Source organism: Lissotriton helveticus, chromosome 3_1 (assembly GCF_964261635.1).
Source record: "Lissotriton helveticus chromosome 3_1, aLisHel1.1, whole genome shotgun sequence".
Lineage (NCBI taxonomy): Eukaryota > Metazoa > Chordata > Amphibia > Caudata > Salamandridae > Lissotriton > Lissotriton helveticus.
In genome coordinates, this window is record NC_136061.1 from 1333326940 (window position 1) to 1333350106 (window position 23167).

The 23167-nt window shown below is 46.6% G+C and overlaps 1 long non-coding RNA gene across 1 annotated transcript in view; it reads left to right on the forward strand.

Annotated features, from left to right (window-relative positions):
* The first annotated feature begins 460 nt into the window (after window positions 1-460).
* The window catches only part of LOC144823458 (uncharacterized), a 395313-nt gene continuing 372606 nt past the window's right edge, over window positions 461-23167 (forward strand). The window contains exon 1 of the long non-coding RNA XR_013608797.1: window positions 461-496. This is a non-coding gene — a long non-coding RNA (uncharacterized LOC144823458). The remainder of the gene's footprint in view (window positions 497-23167) is intronic.

Sequence of the window (23167 nt, forward strand, 5' to 3'; positions counted from 1 at the left end):
AGGAACTGCAATACTTGGTGTGGCGGCAGATACCACACAGTAGAATACATTTCGTAGGAAGAGAAGAACTTGGTGTGGCGACAGATACCACACAGTAGAATGCATTTCGTAGGAACAGCAGAAATAGGTGTGTTTTAAAACACCACCTGTAATCATGTAAAAACACAAAGAAAGGTGTGGGCAGGCACAACAAAGTACTATGCAACATGCAGGAAAAGTAGAGAGTATAGAACCACCAGAGTAATACCATCACATAATGGTATACTCTAATCATGTGCACGCTAGCTTAAAAGAAATCAAAACAATTCATAGAAACATTGTCAAGCTCTAGAAACTGCAGAGATTGAACTCCAGTTTAAAGGGGCATTACCACCAATGACCATATGATGGCAGTGAAGCACCAGAGGATGACTATGTTCTATTCAAACACTCTATGGTGATGACGAAATTGACGAGATTGAGGTGGACGATAGAAAATCACGAAGGAAAGCAGCAGGTAAGCAAACAGTATGTCTGGCACAGTAGAGAATCGTTGCACTTGCTATCTAGGCAGAGCAATGCAGAAACTGGAGATGGCAAGGTCACGGATCGTTACGCTCACTGTATGCACCGAACTGATGCAGGAGGAAGCACAAGGGGAAGATCATATAGACCCTATAGGGGCTTATTCAGTTTCAGGATAATTTTACTGAAGAAATAGAAAGACGTGGTTGGCAGAGGAAACGTGGTTAGAATCTTCAATGATGCACACCGGATTAGGGACAATCCCAAAATGGCAACACGTTTATCGACGTAGAGCAGGATGGCTTTCAGCAGGAGCACGCTAAGAAGATTGCCGAACAGCTGTGGTGACGCAGGGAGAAATCATCACACAGGGGAAACCCTTGGTTACAGAAAGGCAAAGCAAAAGGGAATCCAAGTGTCTACGGCTCGAGGCAAGGAGGTGACTCGCGCCGTGTTTAAATGTCACAATCCAGTAACGGTAACTGGCAAGTGCTGAGATGGTGCTTGGAAAATCCCATCCTCATCGCCAAATGTAATAATAAATGGAGTGGTCAAACCGTAGTAGTTTTCATGTAGATTTATTTAGGTTGCAAGTTGTACAAAGAATGAGCCCCACCAGGAGCAGCCTCTATGCTGCTCAGTCCGTCACCAACTGACTCAAGCACTCCAAAATTCCACACTCCAACTTTCTCACACGCAGTCATCCAGGCTGAGAAGCATACTACAACACTTACCAAAGTAACTTGTACCTCCATACATTTCAGACATCAGTGATTTTATCAATGATGTGATTAAACATGTCATGAGTAAATTCATATATGAGGCCATGCGCACTGCTTCCCTAGAGTGTAAGTTATACTGAGGTCAGGTAAAATGTAATTATTTTATTATGTATTTGGTTTTTAAATGTTAGTTTTTATATTATCACAAGGTCTATATATAACATCACTTAAACCTTTGTTAGGTCTTGCCTACGCAGCATGCATACGCTGCCCAGGAGGAAACCTTTAGTAATTGATTCAATTTTTTTAGACAAAAAAGTACACGCGTTGCATTGCTTTGAATGGCAACACGTGCAGGTTTGGCGATTCCCTTGCGGGAGCGAGCTTTGAAACCATCTGTCTGTAATTAACAGATGGTTCCTGCTCACTCCCGCAAGGAAAATAGGAGCAGGCTCTCTCCTCTCTCCCCTCCTCCTGCTGCCTCCTTTTTTACTTTCAGCACGAGGCGCACGCGCGCTTGTTTAGGCCTTGTGCCTTGCCCGTGATGATCGTCATTGTAATACTGGGAGAGGCTGTGGTGGTATGGCCGGAGCTGCCAACTTTGAAACACTGGGATCGGGTTTGAATCTTGGCGTGAGCTCAACATGTGATTCTGGGCTATTCACATAATATCCCGTTTTCTAAAAGCAAACAAGACATTGTGAGGTGTAACCGGTGCTCGTGTAAAGCGCGCCGATGCCAGGAGGTCGAGTTTGCACTATACAAAACTGTAAATATAAATAAACATTGGTCGAAGGCTTGTCACTACACTGGTCAAGGATGCGGTTCTGGTAATGTCACCGAGTCACAACCTTGCTGTTGTCCTGTTTCTTATTTAACAAACCCATACACACAAATAATAAAGCACCAGATTGCCACTGAGGGAATACAACAGGCGGAGGGCACGTCGCTATTCGCAAACTATTTCAGTCCAAAGACAACCAGTGTAAATTTCGCTTCAGCACTATCCTGTTACGTATCACGGTTGACAGTTAAGCCCCTAGGTAGGAATGGCTTTATAAACAGTGAAAACCTTGCAGAAGCGTCTGCTTGCTGCTGAAGCTGGTGGCCTGTTCCTCCCCCCCCCATAGACACAGCGCCTCTCAAGGCCTCATCCCCACCCTAGAAGCGGGACACGCCCCACTCCTGCCAGCCAGAGCTGCACCCCCAAAGTCGCCAGACGCGCACACCCCTCACCTGAAGCTCAGAGATATCCACCATTTTCAACCCGCAGACTTCCTCGTGCTCTGCGGCCGCCGTCGTGACATGACTTCAGAGCTAGAAGTGGCAGCCCTGAAACAGCTGTGCAGCGCCGCCCGCTGCGCTCCGGGCACCTGTCAGTGTCAGCAGCTGACCCCACCTCAAGCCCCAAGGATGTACACATCGTGTCCTGCGAGCGGCATAAACAGCTGCAGAAACTGATGCCAGTGACCAGGACACTGCTCACAGTGCCCTGGTCAATACTCATTTACTACACAGGAAAAGAACTGCGCCTGCACGCTCCAACATTTGATTACAAAAATGTAATGTTTGTAAATAAAAGACCCCTGGAAAGAGGACATATTGTGGCTTAAGGCTATAGCAGCAGACTTTGATGTGGGGAACCAGGTTCGAGTCTGGTGGGGAACCAGGTTTGAGTCTGGTGGGAGACTCATTCTCAAGACCTCATTCTGCTTTTGTGCTTTCCTGTTGGGACTGGACCCTTGTTGCTGCTGGTGCGCTGTTGCCACTCTGAGCGCTCGTACTTCCTGAAGCGCTACGTCTTGCCGGACCCGCTTCGCGGGTCCCGCTTCGCGGCGCTTGCTCTCTGTGGGCGCTGGGGAGAAGGAACCCCCCCCCTAAGACTGCTGTGGGCGCATGAAGAGTCAGGGCTGCGAGCGTGTCGGTACTCGGACTCCGTTTCCCAGGAGTCCCTGTTACGGACCTGACCCGAGTCACCTGGGCCGCTCTCCCTGATTGCCACGCCCCCACCAATGCTGCTAAAGCCACGGGACTCCTGACCTGCGTGGGACCTCATTCTGCTTTTGTGCTTTCCTGTTGGGACTGGACCCTTGTTGCTGCTGGTGCGCTGTTGCCACTCTGAGCGCTGGTACTTCCTGAAGCGCTACTTCTTGCCGGACCCGCTTCGCGGGTCCCGCTTCACGGCGCTTGCTCTCTGTGGGCGCTGGGGAGAAGGATACCCCCCCAAGACTGCTGTGGGCGCTTGAAGAGTCAGGGCTGCGAGCGTGTCGGTACTCGGACTCCGTTTCCCAGGAGTCCCTGTTACTGACCTGACCCGAGTCACCAGGGCCGCTCTCCCTGATTGCCACGCCCCCACCAACGCTGCTAAAGCCACGGGACTCCTGACCTGCGTGGGACCTCGTTCTGCTTTTATGCTTTCCTGTTGGGACTGGACCCTTGTTGCTGCTGGTGCGCTGTTGCCACTCTGAGCGCTGGTACTTCCTGAAGCGCTACTTCTTGCCGGACCCGCTTTGCGGGTCCCGCTTCGCGGCCCTTGCTCTCTGTGGGCGCTGGGGAGAAGGAAACCCCCCAAGACTGCTGTGGGCGCTTGAAGAGTCAGGGCTGCGAGCGTGTCGGTACTCGGACTCCGTTTCCCAGGAGTCCCTGTTACTGACCTGACCCATGTCACCTGGGCCGCTCTCCCTGATTGCCACGCCCCCACCAACTACTTCCCCTATAAACAGCATACAGCATTTCCGCTGCGCGGGAGCGCGCAGGAGCGTCCCGGGAGAAGCCCTGGACAAGGGCGGGACCGTCTGTGGCCGTCAGGGGCCGAAGGAGGCTGGGCTGGCCCCGGTCCTTAATATCTACACTTCGCCTTCTGTCGTACACAGGTAGTCGGTCTCTGGGGCACTCAATATACTAAAGTCTCCCTTAGTCATGTCCAACTCATTACCATCCTGTGTTGGGGTCTCGATCCTTGGGCCTCTTGATAAATATTTTGAGAAGGCAAACAAGGAAATCGACAAAGAACTCCTACTAGCAGAGAAACGTGCTGAGCGACGACGATCCATTGAACAACTTAAGAAAAAAACACTGTCCTCCCCGCTAGATCTAATTACCACACAAGATTCGGAAAGTATTGGTAGGTTGGATAGAGATGCCGATCTATTCTGTACCGACCATTTTCCTAGCATTTTTCGCGTCCACAACACATCTGCTATCAATTCTGGTATCAATAGTGAGGATAATTGTATCAGTCCTCCTATTGTTTCTAATAGCCTTATAGACCTTAATACTCCAGCAGCCCCAACCATAGCCCCACAACTCCACTCAACCTTGTCTAATCATTCAATTGATATGGTAGCCCCCACCGAGTCAATTCCGACTCACAGCAAAAGTGGCACCGGAATTAAACCCATGAACCTACGTAGGGTTTTTTGTTCTCCGCCAAGGAAGAAAAGGAGAAAGGGTGGGGGTTCAAAGAAAAGGTCTTAACCACCAGGGCCCCTCACCTTCATTAGTAACCCCCATAACCAAAACAATTGCCCCGTCTGTAAGGGAGGTTTCACCAGGTACCAAAATTCATTCCTCTCCACCCCCCTTGATGAATTATCACCTATGTTAAAAAAAGAGTCCATAGAACTCTTTGATCAAATCCTAAAATCATATATGCTCCCACTCATGGAGAGAGTTAGGATTCTGGGGGAAAAATAGATTGCCTTCTAGCAATTACTGATCCGAATAAAATTCCCCATTTAACGAACTCTAAGGATCAGTTCCAATGGAAAGGCAAACCTACCACTACAACTTTGACCCCAAGTATACTACTCAAAACAAATGGAAAGTCATCTGTTAATAATACTAATGCCCCCCCTTCATCAACCAAACCGACGTTAGCATCTAAGCCACCAAAAGAGAAGTCCGGGCCGGCTCCTAACAAACTGATCCCTACTGTAAATAAGCCAACTATGCTCCCACGGGTTGATAAAGCTAAATCTATAACCAAAAGAACATCCCCAAATCGCAAGAACATAGTGGACCTACCCCCTGAATCGGCAAACTTTGTGATCCTTTTAACTGGTGTTCCCCCGATCACAAATGGTAATCCTGAGTACAATGCAAACTTGAAAAATAAAGTCATCTTTTGGCTGAGATCAAATAGACCCCTCCCAGCTCACTTGAACGGAGAGATTATCTCGGTAAGAAGGTGTAATTGGGTGGGCCTCCGCCCGAAAGACATAGATGGAGACATTGTGATCATTAATTTTAAGGACCACAGAGTTGTCTCACACATAAGCGACTGGTACCCAGGAAATAAGGAAGGAGGTGTTTCCACTCGAAATTTGAGCTATTTCTACCCAGAGGCCTTGCTTAGACCCCCTCTTTATCCCAGCTCTAGTGGAAACACTCCCTCCCTGAATATGCCAAACTACACATCCTACTTATCCCATCCCGCCAATAACTCCAACATCTCCAATCCCCCTCTTCCCCGCCGCTATCCTTCCAGTCACTTCCCCATAATAAGCAACCCTACTAACTTCAACCGTTATAACGAGTACTGGAACATCCCACTGCAAAATTTGTACGAACCATATTCGGGGTTGGACTTTAACGACTGACTTGCTTTTCCACTCTTAGTCCCAAAGGATAACATAGAGTGTACGGGTATTTCTTCTACCCCAGAAAAGGACCCTGTATGGTGCAATATCAAATGACAAGCCAACGCATTGTGGCAATGAGAAGTATGTTCTTTCTGGTGGGGCTTGGGGTAGGAAACTGGAAACAGAAGTGGTGGCTCAGGTTGTAGCGACTGTAGTGGCTGATGATAAGGTGATTGGCCATAACGGTGGGTTGCTAAATGGGTGCTGGGAATCTGTGTTGGCAGTTTATGGTATGGCTGAAACTGATAAAAGGAGTGACAAAGTACCCCTACAGGACAAACGTATTATTAGGGGCTCCTCCGATGATAATGTAGCTCCACTTTCACAGGATGTAGTATTTTCCCATTCAAAGGCCAGTACTATTGTCTTGGCGGTTTAAGCGGCTCCAAGTTTGGTAGCTGGAACATAGCCGGGCTTGAGTCTCGTATGTGTAACACGGACTGGGTGGATTTTATAAAACAAGGTGATGTTTGGTCATTCCAGGAAACCTGGGCACTCTCATCGGTGTTCTTTGCTGGATATCTAAACTTCAGTAAACCAGCAATTAAAGGTCATAGAGGGCGTGCTATGGGAGGCCTGACCACTTGGGTTCGCCAGTATGAGGGAGTAAGAGCGGAGGAGCTACCAATTGATAGTCCTGACATATTGATGGTTAGAATAAGATCCTCTAAAGGCCTTGACATCTTATTGATTAATATATATGTCAGGGGTATCCAGGGCGGAAGGGTTGCCCCAACCCTTCGCATTTTGGATGATTTTCTATCAGGTGCACTTGTAAAAGGGTTCATGGTTGTAATGGGGGATCTTAATGCCTGCTTTGAACCCCTGAGTGTAGGTGATGGCTTACTCACTGAGGTTGAGGATATGACCTGGGGGATTCCCCAGCTTGAGTTAGCCCCGATTGGGAAATGGACGCAATCTGCTACATTTATCAAAGGGTTGTGCCTGGACCAGGGTTTGCGAGCACTAAATGGTAGAGTGCGATCTGACAGGACAGGTAGACATACTTTTAGCAACGGCAGACATAGTAGCCGTATTGACTATATTTTAGTCGATGTAAAGATGTGGGCTTCAGTTGAGGACATGGTGGTCACGATCCGTCCGGAAAGTGATCATGACCCGCTGGTGATGGAATTAAGGGACCACAGTTTTCTTGGGTCTGAGAGTCGCATGCTAAATGTCGTTCAGGATGAAGTTGTACTTAGCAACGACATGAGAAGGGTACGTTGGCCAAAAGTCTCTGTTAATGTTGAGACACGTAAGGAGATTAGATCTTGGGTATCTAATTCTCTAGAAGAAATTTCTAGTTGTGGGTCACAGGACGATATTAATGCAATAATAACTAATATTCACATTAGTCTATTTGTGGAGTTGAAAAAGCTGTTTGTGAAGACCATCTCCAAGCAGGGTAGGAGGGGGAAACAGAAAACTATATCATAGTTTGATGAGGACTGTCGTCGAACCCATGGGGATCTGTTTAAATCAATAAAGAAAAAAACCCACAGCCAAATAAGGTCTTGTAGGAAGGCATATAATGATGCAAAGCACAAAGCCAAATCCAACTGGGATGAGGAACTGTGGGTACTACTAACCGAAGCATGTAGCTTTCGGAACATGCAACAGTTCTGGCATCTATTAAAATGGGGCAAATCACAGGAAGATCGCCCAAGCCCTGCCTCGGTTGGTCAACACCAGTAGGTATGCTATTTTGAGGAACAATTTAGGAACTGTAGTAGTATTCAGGTTGACATTCCTTGTCTTGTTCCGATTGCTCCTCTTAAATTCACGAGTTGTGAAGTTAAACATATCCTGCAATCTATTCCTAGGGGCAAGGCACCTGGCCCGGATTGTATTCCAGCTGATTTATTTCAGCAGGATCAGGATCTCTGGGTCCCCTACATAGTCCATCTGGCCAATGCTCTAGCCTCTGGTGTTAAGGTCCCTGAATCCTGGTTTGGGGCAGAAATCCTGCCAATTTACAAGAAAGGCGATCGGTCGGTTCCATCAAACTACCGGCCGATCAGCCTTATAGATGCGGTACAAAAAATCTCAGCCCGCCTTGTTCTTGGCAGGATTCAGGACTGGATTGATGAGTTTAACATTCTTACTCCACTCCAGGCTGGCTTTCGGTCCCATGTCAGCACCCTAGATCAGGCCCTTCGGTTCATTCTTCTCTATTGGAAGACCGTCACCCTAGGTAAAGGTATCCTTTACGCAGCCTTTGTGGACTTAAGGTCTGCATTTGACCTTGTCCCGAGGGCCAAGTTGTGGGTCTGTTTAGCGAAGCTGGGTATGCCAGCCCCTCTTATACGACTCTTGGTGAATCTACACGCCTATACATTTGCCCAAGTATGTTGGGGTAAACCAGGGGAGGTAACAGATAGATTTCCAGTTGCTAAAGGTGTAAGGCAAGGGTGTGTTTTAGCCCCCACCCTGTTTTCTCTATATATAAATGGGGTTACACAATATTTTGCCAATCACCCTACTGATGCCCCGTCCCTGACTGGAATGAAAATCCCTTTGCTCATGTTCGCAGACGACACCCTTTTAATATCTAAGACCAGACAGGGCCTTCAACAGGCCCAGTCAAGGTTTGAACTGTTCTGCTGCGAGCATGAGCTAGAGGTAAATGTGTCAAAAACAAAATTTATGGTTCTAAGAGGACACTCCCTGATCACAGCTAGGGTTACTATGGGAGGCACGCACCTGGAACAGACTAAACTGTTTACCTACCTTGGAGTTACGTTTAGCAAGACCCTTAGTTGGACTCAACAGGTTGACCTATTGGCATTAAAGCATACACAGATAGGAGGAGCCTTACTTAAAGAACACAAAAGCTCCTTTACCAGGCCTATGTCCCCTTTAATGAAGATCTATGGTATGAAAGTCCTACCATCTGTCTTGTACGGGGTGGAGCTTTGGGGCTATAGTAACCTCGATCCCTTGAAAGTTGTCCAAAATAAATTTCTTAGGGTGGCCACTGGCCTCCCACAGTCATCACCGCGGATCCCACTTCTGTATGATCTTGGGTGTCAGCCTGTGGAGGACCTGGCCAGATTGCGACCATTAGCTTTCTGGCGACGCCTTTGGACAACGCCTGAACTTCAGCTTTATGCAAGAGCATGCATAGAGGTTAGGGATCTTCCTGGCTCCCCCAACATTGGTTGGTTTAAAAGTCTTAAGAACCACCTTGTGTGCCTTGGGGCATGGAGAACTATGGTTAAACCCCGACACTGCAACCTTTCCCTCCAAGTGTGGTAAATAAATAAATAATACCCTATTTTTGAATGTATAAATGAATAACAGATAGCTCAACAAATAAGAGTCAAGATTCGAGGTAGTAGGAGTTTCGCAGGTTTATTACAGCATAAAGGACAGGAACAGGACAACCTGCATAGGAATAGGATGGCAGGGCCCAGCAGCGCTGCTGGTGTCAGGATCGGGACAAGAGGGCTAGCGTGTTATTTAATAACAGTACATGAGCATATATACATAACGCAAACACATAGCATTACATTGCAATAGGCGTAGCAGTGGGTGGAGCAGAAGGTGTGACGGGGCGTATACATAGACATGTGATGCAAACGTAACAGAATATGTCATGAATGGGGCGGAAACCATGGAGGGGGCTACCTGAGGAGCCGGGACCTCTAACCTAATGGTGCGCGCAAACTAGCAATGACGTATCACTAGGAGAAGCTGGGGGCTATGAACTCTGTGCTAGGAGCAGAGACTGAAGTCTGGAGAGTCAGGGCGACATGTACCTAAACAGTATCTAGTATCTGATGTTTAGAGAACATGTTGATATAAACTAGAAGTTAGGAGGGGAAAGGCTGACTTGATTCTAAGACTGGACCATGCATTATTCTACATGTAGTGCGTGATGAAGAATATTAAATGACCATTAAATGCAGTATTTCTCTAACGTGGAGACGTGAAGGCTAGACAATGACGGAAACTATTGATGCAGTTCAGTAGCTTAGGAATGCAGAGAAGGAGGACTGAACTGATAACTGGAACTATAACATATTCTTGGCAGACTCAGAGGCTGAGCCGGGCACTGCGAGGCAGGAAGTAAGTGAAGGGTCGAGGATACAGGTGGGGGCTGTATCGCTCCTCAGCGAGGTTTCAGGAGACAGGAGCTGAATCTGGTGTCCAGGCCCTTTTGAGGCCTAGAAACTGGGACTTTACAATGGAATAACGTGCACACTGAGAAACGTGGCAACGTAGCTTTACATAGGCCTGATATTCGTAGTATTCACGAGAACTGGAAACTGACATACTAGAGGTGGACACAACTATAATTGCGTCTTGAATCGAACATGGGGAATGCATATGCATATTTAATCATGCACACATAACATATGATGGAGGAGGCGTAGGGACACAGAACATGGCAAAATTTACTTTTCCACATTCCCTCCTTGTCACTACGTTTCCATCAGGAAACATCAATTTTCATGATACCATCTATCGTTTCATACAGTATCATTTGCTCGTCTCGAATTATCCTGGAACGGGATTTAGAACGGGGCTTGGGACTAGGAATACAAGAGGTAGCACAAATGCCGCAAATCGCAGGGCCACATTGTATACAGAGACAGCAGCTGAATATGATCGCTACTGCAATACCTAGGAAGGACAATATTTTCCATCCCCATGCGGAAATTATATTCCAGAACCAACCGGACCATGTCCAGGTGCCTGGATCTTGGTGTAACAGATGGGCAATTTTATGGAGTCTGGTTATAGCTGAATAAACAGACGGCGCGTTATTTGGAATGAAAATGCAGCAACTAGATCCGATGACTCTACAGGCCCCGCCCCTATCGGCCAGTATGACGTCAAGGACGAGACGATTCTGTAAAACGACAAATCTCATAGCAGATTGCTCTTCGGTTAAGTTACCTAGAGCAGAGGCAGTCTCATTTACTACAGCTTCAAGGGTTCTTGTTAACCTACGGATTAGCTTACTATTCTGGATAGGTCCTATAAAGAAAAAGAAACCTCTATTGAAATCTGTATACTGTTCTAGAGCAGTTTCAGTATAATCGACAATTGGGGACTCCCTTCTATGTCTAACGTGTACTAGATGTGTGTTTCTATGATAATCAGGTGGGGCTAGGAAAACAGGTGGCAGTAGGAAGGCAATGTAACAGGTTCCCTCCCAACCGAGGGGCAGACGAACATATGCAGTTTGACCACAAATAAAATAAGAATGACGTGAAGCTTTGAAGATGGATTTCCCACTGTCACTATACTTGACAATAGTAGTACAATCACTATGTCCTACATGTACGGAACCATAATTTCGGACACATAATTCGCCTTTGACTGGTAGTACTGAAATAGCAGGTAAGTCTGGAGTAGTATCAGACTGAACATTCAGGACCATGAAATTCGAAGAATAATTACCTAAATTATACACTTCATTTTCTAGATCTAAACCTGTTCTGTGGGGGAGACCTTGCTTGTCTGGGAAACATGTACTGTTAAGAAAAGACATATCTGTTGAGGATGACGTTAACGTGGACCATGCTCCACACGAACCATTATGTGAGAATGGATAAGGAAAAAGTGGCAGAACTCCCTTCGGTGTCTGGAAAGGGGGGAGTCGACCACACACCCAACAATTAGTGGTATTGCTAGACTGGTGTGAGTAATGTAACATGCGGATGAATGAGTTATTTCGCATAGCGAGGCGGTAAGAGAGTTCATGAGGAGGCAGATCACTAAACGTGTGCTCTACTGTAGCATTAGCAGACTTATTTACATGAGGAACTGGGAAATACAAGAAAAATGCATAACTGGTGCTGGAAATCATAATGCTGAGAAACAATATGAAACATAGAAAAACGATACATCGAATTGAGTTTTGACTAACTCTCTCACTATGGGGGTCTATTTTATACATGTCAGAAACAGTCTAACCGTTTCACCTAGGGGAGGACTTAGACAATCAAACTGACTGACTTATTTTACTAGACCGGAGTTTGAGTTTATACTCCTGTTGCGGAGTTTTCTCTAACAGGGGAGGGTTTGTAGCAATGTCTTTTGCGGGACAGTCCTTGAGAACAATATTTTGGCAATCCTTCAAATCCTGGGAAATGTTCTTTAAGACGGGTTTCAGTCCATTAAATTGTTTTACATGAGAAAGGTGCACCCAGCCTTTGCGACCTTCCAACTTCACGGCTGTACGGGTGGTGAGGAGGACCTGTCGGGGCTCTTTCCAGCGAGGCTCCAGCGGACTTGATCTGTCGAAATTCCTCACCAATACCATGGATCCTGGAACGATTTCATGCGGTGCCACCTCGGTATTGTCTGGAAATGCGGCGGCAACCTGTGAACGACATGAGTTGAGGGCAGACATCAAGGAAGCTAGGTAATCTGTCAGCATATTACTTGAAACATCGGTAATACTTCGGGGTCTAGGAGTACCCCACATATTTGGGGGGCGGCCGAAAACGACCTCATACGGGGACAGACCTGATCTGGAATGTGCGACCATGCGCATATAAAACAAAGCAACTGGCAGAGCTACCAGCCAGTCCACACCTTTCTCTTTGCATACCTTTGCGATACGAATTTTTAGAGTCTGATTATGTCTCTCTACGAGACCGGCTGCTTCAGGATGGCGTACACAATGGAACTTCCACTGGTACCCTAACAACAGGGAAACATGCTTCATGAGTTCAGATGAGAATGGCTGACCGTTATCAGAATATACGACTCTAGGGAGTCCATAACGAGGGAAGAACTCACGAACCAACTGCTTGGCAGTGGTCGCGGCTGTGTAATCTGGAACTGGATATGCTTCTGTCCACCTGGACAAAGCGCATACAACTACAAGGACATACTTGAAACCTCGACATCGCTCCATCTGAATATAATCCATCTGGAGGACTTCAAAAGGGTGGTCAGGGGGCTGGAATCCACCTTGTTCCACCGGGACACTTTTACCTGGATTAAACTGACAACATATCATACAGGTACGGACTTTCTGCTTGGCTGCAGCTCGTAAATGCTTGTTGAACCAAATGTTCTGGATACTGTCTAACATAGCTTTTTCTCCTAAATGTGCTGGACTATGTGCGGTATTAATAATGACTTGAACCATAGAGTCGGGGAGAAACCATGTGGCTCTACCCTTTGTTAACCATCCTTGATCTGTCTGGACCCCTCCTTGTTCGGACCATTTCTTGATTTCTTCGGGAGTAGCATGTAACTGGATATCTATGACATCTTGTGTAGGGTCCTTAACTGTCATGCATGTAATCGGATCTGGAGTGTGTGTCATGTTAACTGGAATGTCTGGAGTCTGTGCTGTAAGCTTGGCTGTGCGATCTGCTAGATCGTTACCTTGAGAAATAATGTCAGTAACTTTCGTATGTGCTTTGCACTTCATGATAGCAATGGATGTCGGTAAATGTATGGCATCTAACAGAGCTTGAATAAGGAGACCATGCTGAATCTTGGTTCCATGAGAAGTCATGAAACCTCTCTCCTGCCAGAGCACTCCGAAGTCGTGTACAACTCCAAATGCGTAACGTGAATCTGTGTAAACATTAACTTTCAAGTTCTTGGCGTGTATGCAGGCTTGTGTCAGAGCAACTAGCTCTGCTGCTTGAGCGGACAGGGTGTCAATACGGTGTGTTTCAATAACTTCAGTATCAGTAGTCACTGCATACGCGGCGACTAGTTCTCCTGTACTAGTTCTCATACATGAACCATCCACATAAAGTGTCAGGTCGGGGTCTGGTAACGGAGTATCTGTCAGATCTTGTCTTGGCTTTGTCGTAATGTTAACTACTTCCACACAGTCATGTGTGGCAGAATTCGAAGTAACTGATGGTAACAGTGTAGCAGGATTAAGGATGTTGCAGCGTCTGATTTCTATGTGTGGCTGGAACAGTGTCAATTCATAACCTGTTAAACGTGCAATTGTCAAGTGCTGAGTTTGTGTTCGGTTTAAAAGAACTTCCACGGAATGTGGAACTTGTACTGTCAAGGAGTGTCCTAAGACTATGGAATCACTTTGTCTGATAGCTAGTGCTGCGGCTGCAACTGACTTGAGGCACGCAGGCAGAGCCTGGGCTACAGGATCTAATGTGCTCGAAAAATAAGCACAGGGCTTGTATTGTCCTGCTTGATCTTGTGTGAGAACAGATAATGCTGTACCTTCGCGTTCAGTAACGAAAAGTGTAAAAGGCTTACTGTAGTTCGGTGTAGCTAGAACTGGAGCTTGGCATAGGGCTTTCTTTAACTCATTGAAACTAAGTGTATGTTCAGATGTCCAAGGGAGGACAGTCGATACGGCTGCCTCCTGTGTCGTTAACTGTATCAGTGGCTTGGCTAGAAATGCATACTGGGGAACCCATTGTCTGCAGTAAGAAGTAAGGCCGATAAAAGCACGTACCTCCTTCTGGGTCTTGGGCTGAGGAAGACTCGCTATTAACTGGATACGGTCTGGTGTCAACTGCCTACCCCTCTTGGACAGCAAGTGTCCTAAGTAGACCACTTGCTGGACACAGAATTGGAGCTTAGAAGGGGACACCTTGTGCCCCATCTCGGCTAGGAAATACAGAACTGTCAGTGATGCTCGCTCGCAAGCACGTTCAGAACGGGCTGTGATCAGTAGATCATCGACATACTGGAGTAGGGCAGTGTCAGTTGGCATGTGAATGTTGTCTAGTTGTCTCTTGAGTGCTTGACTGTAAATACTAGGACTTTCTGTGAAACCTTGAGGAGCTCGTGTAAACATATAGCTCCTTCCATTTAAACAAAATCCGAAAAGGAACTGGCTGTCTGGATGAATAGGAACACTGAAAAACGCGTTCTTGAGGTCTATGACAGTAAAGAACGTGGCTTCGGAATCAATGGCCGTTAATAGGGAAGAGATGTCTGGGACAACTGGGTACTGCGGAATAATACATTTATTAAGCTCTCGTAGGTCAATCACTAATCGATATACTGGGGGTGCATTTGGATCAGTACGTTTCATGACTGGAATGATCGGAGAATTACATACATTGGAGTCAGTTTCTACAACCACTCCTTGAGCCATGAGCTCGTCAATAATTTTGGATAAGGCTGCTACAGCCTCAGGTGGCAATCTGTACTGTCTGATTCGTGGTAACACTACACCTGGCTTGAGAGTCACACGATAGGGTGTGATTTGCATGTAACCTACATCAGTTGGACCTTGCGCCCATAAGTGCTGCGGGACATTAGACAGTCTTGAATCAAAATCTCGTAATACATAGTGACCCTTAAAGTCACGTAGGAACAATCGTATTCCCTCTGGGGAACAGCATATAACTGCACCTAACTCTTTCAGTGTTTTAATGCCTAATAGATTTTCTGGACATAACTTAGTAAGTAACAGATCAGTAGTGCGGGACAATGGACCTACTTCTAGAGTAACTGGCTTTGAAATCTCATTTACGATAGGTTTTCCTGAAAATCCAAGGGAAACATTTCTTGAGCCTGAGAGCGGAGCCCCTGGAACTTCGGCGTGACTAATTGTGGTCCTACTTGCCCCTGTATCGATCAAAAACTTTCTGTCTTTCCCCAATACTTGACTGTGAACATAGGGACCTTCTTGATCTACAGGTATCTCGATGAGAGGCAAGCCTACCTCCCTCTCTAGGCTGTTTCATGAATACTGCTGGTACTCTGGATACTCAGACTGTGCATACTGGTACATCTGCTGTGTGACATGCTGTGTTGCAGCAATAGGCTGCGGTGCGGTAACTGTCTGTTGTGCATTCTGTGGCTGAGGAATCTGTGAAACTTGTTCTTGTCTAGGCGGACGTGGTCTTTCTTTAGTCTTACCAGTAGCTATGTTGTGTTTCAGAACTGCACACTCATTTATAAAATGACCTGGCTGTTTACAATAATTGCAGTTCCCTTTAACGGGAGCTGCAGGATGACTGGCTTGATTCGGACCCCTCTTCTGACTGTCTTGAGGAACAGATTGTGCAACTAGTACTTTCATTTTCGTGTCTTTCATACGTTTTCTCTCGTGTTCTTGCTCTTCTCTGATTCTATTCTGGTGGTATTGAAGCATCTGCAACATCTGGGACGGGGTATTAGCTTGCCAGGTACTTTCGACTTTCAAAACTCGATTTTTAATTTGTGGGCTTGAATTCTCGACTAATTTAGTAACAAAAAGGTGAGGGTATGACTCACTACTCGTCTTGAGGCCACTGTTGATGCTAAAACATTTTTCAAATCTAGAATAAAAATCACTAATATCCTCATCTTGCTTCTGTTTACAGGCTGAGATTGCATCCCAGTCTTCTTTTCTAGTTGTCAATAATCTGGGTAAAACTTGTATTAATAATTCCGGTAATTCTTTACATTTATCTCCAAGACCGGTACCTGGTACTCGTGCCTTATCTTCAGCTTCTAGAACTGCCCAATCGATCTTTTTCTCCCCCACCTCCCATTCTTTTTCCTTGAGCTTTTCATACACCCCTGCGGGCAGCAGAACCTTTAACATTTTAATTATATCTGGATACGTGTATTCTCCCATACGGAGCATGTCTTTTAATTCTCTATGGAACCCTGCTGGATCTTTGTCATGACAGGGAATTAATTTCTTCATCTCTAGGAGTTCCATCTTTGTAATCGGAGTGTAAACAAACACTCGTTCTAGTTCGCCACCCGTTCCTCTAACTGGGTGGACTTCTCGTAACGGATTCTGTCTCTCCATGTAAAATGGTTTACTTTCTGGGGGTGAGACATGAACAAAATGCGGGTTCAGAAACGTTCTATATTTGTGACGCTGTTCTAGAATGACACTAATTAAATCGGTACCTAAACCTTTCCATCTATACTGGAGTAACTCGTTCAGGACATCATGTAACGGGCCTGGATCAGAGTGTTGACCCTCATACAAAGTAATGAGGTGCTGAATCATATACATACCCACCATTCGTTGCTCGGCTGGGGGCATTTTCAGAAACATTTGTGCCACTATTTCGTCTGGAAAAGCGGTAGAATCAGTAATCCATCGGACTGCTGATCGGGCTAGTTCTTGTTCATGCATGGTACTTAACTCACTGTAACCGATTCGTGATTTCAGAATGTGATCGGTAGCTTGAAACACTTGTTCTAGTGAACCTTGTTCTGGTGCTGGAGAATGAAAAATAGACTTGTGTTCTAGGCGTAAATGGCGATCTGGAAATCTAGATTTTCCTACATACGCTATTCTGGCGGGATTCTCGTCCTCTACCTCTTCAGTATCAGAATTACTTTCTTTCTCGCTTACTTGTGCTGCTTTACGTTGTTCGTGTATCTTTATTATTTCTCTACGGATTTTCTTGTACATACTCTCCATAGCACCGACGGTCTTGTGCTTACCCTCGGCTATATTATCACTCCACCTTGTCAGGATTTTCATTTCGGCCGGATCTTTAGACGGGTAATCTTGTTCTCTTATTAGACAGTTAATCAGAAACTTTAATATCATGAGCTGGATCTCGGCTTTCCTTTGAGACATGGCCTCGCTAATGCTTTCTGGATCATCCCCTGTACGGATGAAACGATATATTCTGTCTAGATCTTCTTTCATATTCGGTAAAGTGACTAGATACTCGGCCACCTTTCTTACGCGGAATGAATATAAAACCATATTATCCTCGCCTGGGACTGGATCATAGCCGCATTCGGCAAGGGATTTTCTTATTTCTGCTATAGTCTGATGTCTGGGCGTACGCTGTGACGCTTGTGCATGTAATTCGGCTGTCGTTAAACGCTTGTGTGGCGGCGGGGTTTGAGGAGTACCTCCCCCTGCGGCCCCTAAACTAGAGTCGTCTACTGAGGCTCTTCGTCCTGGCAGAGTGGGAAATGGAAATGCAGGCTGGACTTGTATGGCGGGCTGGACCGGGGGTACCGTAACAGGTACTCCGGTGTCTGGAGGAGCGGGAAGTGCCTGATTTACAGGGACTGGCGGAGCGCGAACAGGATTTGCATATTCTGGGACTGTGTCGTCAAAATAGGACGAAATAAAAATATCAGCTGCGGTCTGTTTGTGACGTAGTTTGGTCGGAACTAATGGTGGCGGGAAATTACTGGATGCCTCTGGGGTCGCTTTTGGCAAGCCCTCGGCAAAGAGAGGATACATACCCCTATTAAGGGCATGCCTCTGTCTGTCTGACTGTTCGGCTTTGACTTGTTCACCTATCCCGATTAGTTCTTTTTCTTGTGCTCGTTCTAAGGATTCTCTACTTAATTCTGACTTTCTGATTTCCTTTTCAGTTCTTTTATGAGCTTCTTTGCGCCATAACTCGATGGCATCTTTCTGTGACTGTCTGGCTTTCTTTTTCCATAATGCTTCTTCTACTCGCATGATGCACTCGGCATCCCATGTACCCGATACGGGCCATCTATACTTTTCTTCTAACTGTTTGGTATACTCTACCCATAAATCTAGATATAATATGGCACTTATGCCATGCTTCTGATACATGAAATGACCTGGACTGTCCCTAGGCGGAACTGGAACTGCTGCTTCCAGCAGACCCTTTCTGGTTTTTAACTGACGTAATTTCGAAAAGAGCGGCATGACTGAACTATAATCTAGACACAATACAATACACAATAAACACGAAAATCACTTCTCACTCATTCCACGACATCAAAATACATGAAGAACATTATGAATAACAGTTCGAACAGAATACTACCTGGAATACGGAACACAGAATACATGAATTTTCTCGAGAACAGAACTGACTAGAACAGGAACTAGATGCACTGCTGAAACAGTACGAAACTTACCGGTCTCATAAAGAGACACGTCAGGACCCGCATCCACCGAAGTGGACACTTCGTTTGTGGGTCTGTGTACCACCAACCCACGGACCAGAGTCAATTAGATTGACCCTGTCTAGATACCACCCCAGTAACGGTACTCACCGGGCAGCAAGAACGGAAGGCCTCGGACTGGACTGGACTGCTACGACGACGGACGACGAACTTCGGACTTCAGTTACGGGTGGGCCTCCGGATACCTCGGACCTTGGACTCTTGGCTTGGGCTCTGGTCGGGACTCGCCGCGTTCCTCCACCGTCTCGTTTGGATGCTGGACCGCCTCCTCCGTCTCCTCCGTGGGCCTGAGGGATACTTGAAGCAGAAATATCTGCCGGTGCGCAGAAGAGTTCCGTCACGACTGCAGAGGGTCAGGGGGTCGGCGTGGCTTCACCGACGCGTGGGGAAAGGGCAAGTCCCTATTCGGGCGCCATTATGTGGTAAATAAATAAATAATACCCTATTTTTGAATGTATAAATGAATAACAGATAGCTCAACAAATAAGAGTCAAGATTCGAGGTAGTAGGAGTTTCGCAGGTTTATTACAGCATAAAGGACAGGAACAGGACAACCTGCATAGGAATAGGATGGCAGGGCCCAGCAGCGCTGCTGGTGTCAGGATCGGGACAAGAGGGCTAGCGTGTTATTTAATAACAGTACATGAGCATATATACATAACGCAAACACATAGCATTACATTGCAATAGGCGTAGCAGTGGGTGGAGCAGAAGGTGTGACGGGGCGTATACATAGACATGTGATGCAAACGTAACAGAATATGTCATGAATGGGGCGGAAACCATGGAGGGGGCTACCTGAGGAGCCGGGACCTCTAACCTAATGGTGCGCGCAAACTAGCAATGACGTATCACTAGGAGAAGCTGGGGGCTATGAACTCTGTGCTAGGAGCAGAGACTGAAGTCTGGAGAGTCAGGGCGACATGTACCTAAACAGTATCTAGTATCTGATGTTTAGAGAACATGTTGATATAAACTAGAAGTTAGGAGGGGAAAGGCTGACTTGATTCTAAGACTGGACCATGCATTATTCTACATGTAGTGCGTGATGAAGAATATTAAATGACCATTAAATGCAGTATTTCTCTAACGTGGAGACGTGAAGGCTAGACAATGACGGAAACTATTGATGCAGTTCAGTAGCTTAGGAATGCAGAGAAGGAGGACTGAACTGATAACTGGAACTATAACATATTCTTGGCAGACTCAGAGGCTGAGCCGGGCACTGCGAGGCAGGAAGTAAGTGAAGGGTCGAGGATACAGGTGGGGGCTGTATCGCTCCTCAGCGAGGTTTCAGGAGACAGGAGCTGAATCTGGTGTCCAGGCCCTTTTGAGGCCTAGAAACGGGGACTTTACAATGGAATAACGTGCACACTGAGAAACGTGGCAACGTAGCTTTACATAGGCCTGATATTCGTAGTATTCACGAGAACTGGAAACTGACATACTAGAGGTGGACACAACTATAATTGCGTCTTGAATCGAACATGGGGAATGCATATGCATATTTAATCATGCACACATAACATATGATGGAGGAGGCGTAGGGACACAGAACATGGCAAAATTTACTTTTCCACACAAGAAGGATCTAAAGCTACAGTATTGGGACTGGGTGGTAAGAAATAGACACTCGGGATTGACAGATAGTAACCTTACTGGCACATTTGTTGTTATGAAAGATGCCCCCTGTTTTGAAAAATACTGGGATGTCATAACTAAGCCCCTGGACCGCAAACTATATCACCAATATAGGTGCGGCTCTCTGCCTCTAAGGGAGTACACTAAAAAGTGGGGTAAGGGAGGCCCTGGGCATTGTCCTAGGTGTTCAGGACAGGGTGAAAGTGTAAACCATTTTCTTTTTGTCTGCCCATTGTATACTGCCCCTAGACTAAAGTGGTTAAGCCCAGTTTGTAGAAACTTGGGAACACGCTCAGCAGCCAATGCCAGCAGGATATTAAAGACAGACCTGTCACCCATGATTGTAACTGGAGTAGCGAAATTTTTAGGCTGGGCCTGGATCCTAAGAGCAAGATTCATTAACTCGATTTAGGTTCCAGCGTATATCCACAGGCCTTCCACTGACTATGTGTAAATGTGTTCCCACCCAATGTGTCTTGACTCCCAATGTTATTTGACTGAGGTTTTATTGTAATTTTTAAATGAATTTTCAATGAAGTTTTGTATAAATGATTTAATACGGTCTTAGATTGTTTTAATTTTACCCTATTCTACTTTTGGAATTTTACATGTATTTTAGCTGTTGTAAATTGTGATGCATGTCTTTTATGATGTATTAATCGAATAAAGACTTCTTGAAATTGAAAAATTGACTCAAGTATCCTGTGATTCTGGGAAAATCACTTGATCTTCCTGTGCCCCCCAAAAAAAGCAGTGGCATTTCCACAACAGAACACAGGATACAACTGGTGCTACTTGTGTGTAGAAACTGGCCAATCACATTTGCATTGCAAGGAAATGTGAGTTAGTAATGTACAAATACAAACACACATCTGTCATATTGCCGAAATGTCCACTGTCCCCCAGCAAATAGGCAGCTCCTCCCAAACAGCACAATGTACACAATCATGCAATCTGTACGAAAACAAGTACAATGCAAAAACATCCATTTGAACAGATTGTTAAACTGCATCTCCCTTTTACATTGCAGAGGGAGAATCAATACCTCCTGCAGAGCAGCTCGAACCTCTCTTCTCTGATGACGAAGAGGACCACAACAGCTTCGACTCCCACGCCCTCCAACAGCGCGTGGAGAGCCTCTCCACCACATCTCCAGGAGCAGGGCAGCCCAGCTGCCATGAGGAGACCCCACCCCTGCACAGACCACACACCAGGCAGCACCCACCACCACAGCTGCCTCCCAGGACCCCCTCAAACAACGCATGGCCTTCCAAAGCCGTTTGTTGGGGTGCCAGGAGAATCTGGCTGAACAGGTGCGGGTGGGATTCGACCATATGGCAGCCAAACTAGATGCCATACGTGGGTGTCTAAGTCCCATCAGGGACCACTCATGGTCCCCTAACGGACACCCACAGCCTGCTCCATGCTCTCCAACGGACCATGGCTGACATTGCTGGAGGCCTGACTCTGAGACTAGAACAACTGTCCAGTCAGAGTGGCACTAGCGATGTCATACGGGTGTTGGAACACATGCGGAGGTCCATGGAGACCATGGAGCGGACGCAGGCAGAAAAAGCATCTGCCATGGCTGCACACCAGCGAGAGATAGCTGGGTTACTCAATGACCTCAGGACCATCTTTAAGGCATTGCTGCCACAAGGCCAGGCGCTGATGCATGCTGCTGCTACCACTATATCCACATCTCCGCCCCCTGAGGTGTCAGTACCACACAGTGAGGCAGACATTCCATCACCGTCCACTGATGTGTCACTGCCACACAGTGCTGGAGACAGAAAACCACCACCCACATGTGAGTCACATGAAACAGCAGAGGACAAAAAAGCGGATGAAACCGCCTTACTGGTAAGAAGAAAACTATAGCAACTGCTTGGTTCTGCCCTCTGCATCATCACCTTCCACTGTCCCCCGATACACTCTGCAACACTCACCTTGGACCTTGACATGGACTGCCATATCCTGTTTGATCACCAATGACACAGCAATCAGACAGCGGACTGAACTCTTCCTCTTCCTTTGGACTTGTCATTCCCTGAAGAACTCTGGCTGGCCTTTCACAAACCAACATTGTAAAGTGGGGTTTGCATGGCCTTGTACTGCTCCAGCTGCAACACTCCACTGAATGTGCATTAAACATTCATAATCACACAGATGTGTCATGTCTATGATCGTTCAGGTGTGAAAGTATGGATGAATGTAGGCGCAGTGATTCTCCCTTACGTCCATGTTGCTCATGTCATTGGACTTGGGTCACAGCGTGACACATGACCGAATGGGGTCCTGGTGGTGCCAACACAACATCGGGGACACACGCATTAATTATATTCTTGAACAGCCCATTACGGACCCACACCCAGAGCCCCAGGGTCATTGTTCAAACCCTTACGCTGAACTGGCATACGCCAGGCCAGCCCACTCCGCTTAGGCTCACGGGGGGGACAACGCTACATGTCCCAGGTCTTCCCTGTAGTGTTATGCTGATCACAGGTCTAGTTGTCAGCATGCCACAGCCACTCCTTCATGGCTGGTTTATACCCACACCACACTCTTCCAGCACTCTCGTCACAGGACATGTGACCCTACAAATAAAAAAGGCCGGGCGCACATGCTCGACGACATTTCCACTCTCTATCTGGGTGTAGCCTTGTGGTGTTAATGTAGGCACGAGGGCCTTGGGCCCTGCAACATCACATTCCTAGGGCCGGAGGTGACTTGCTGCCGTCCGCACCATGATACTCAATCATAGAGGGTCCATGACTTTCGGGGCACAGACTTGGCACCGGATACACTGCGGCCGGCACTGGC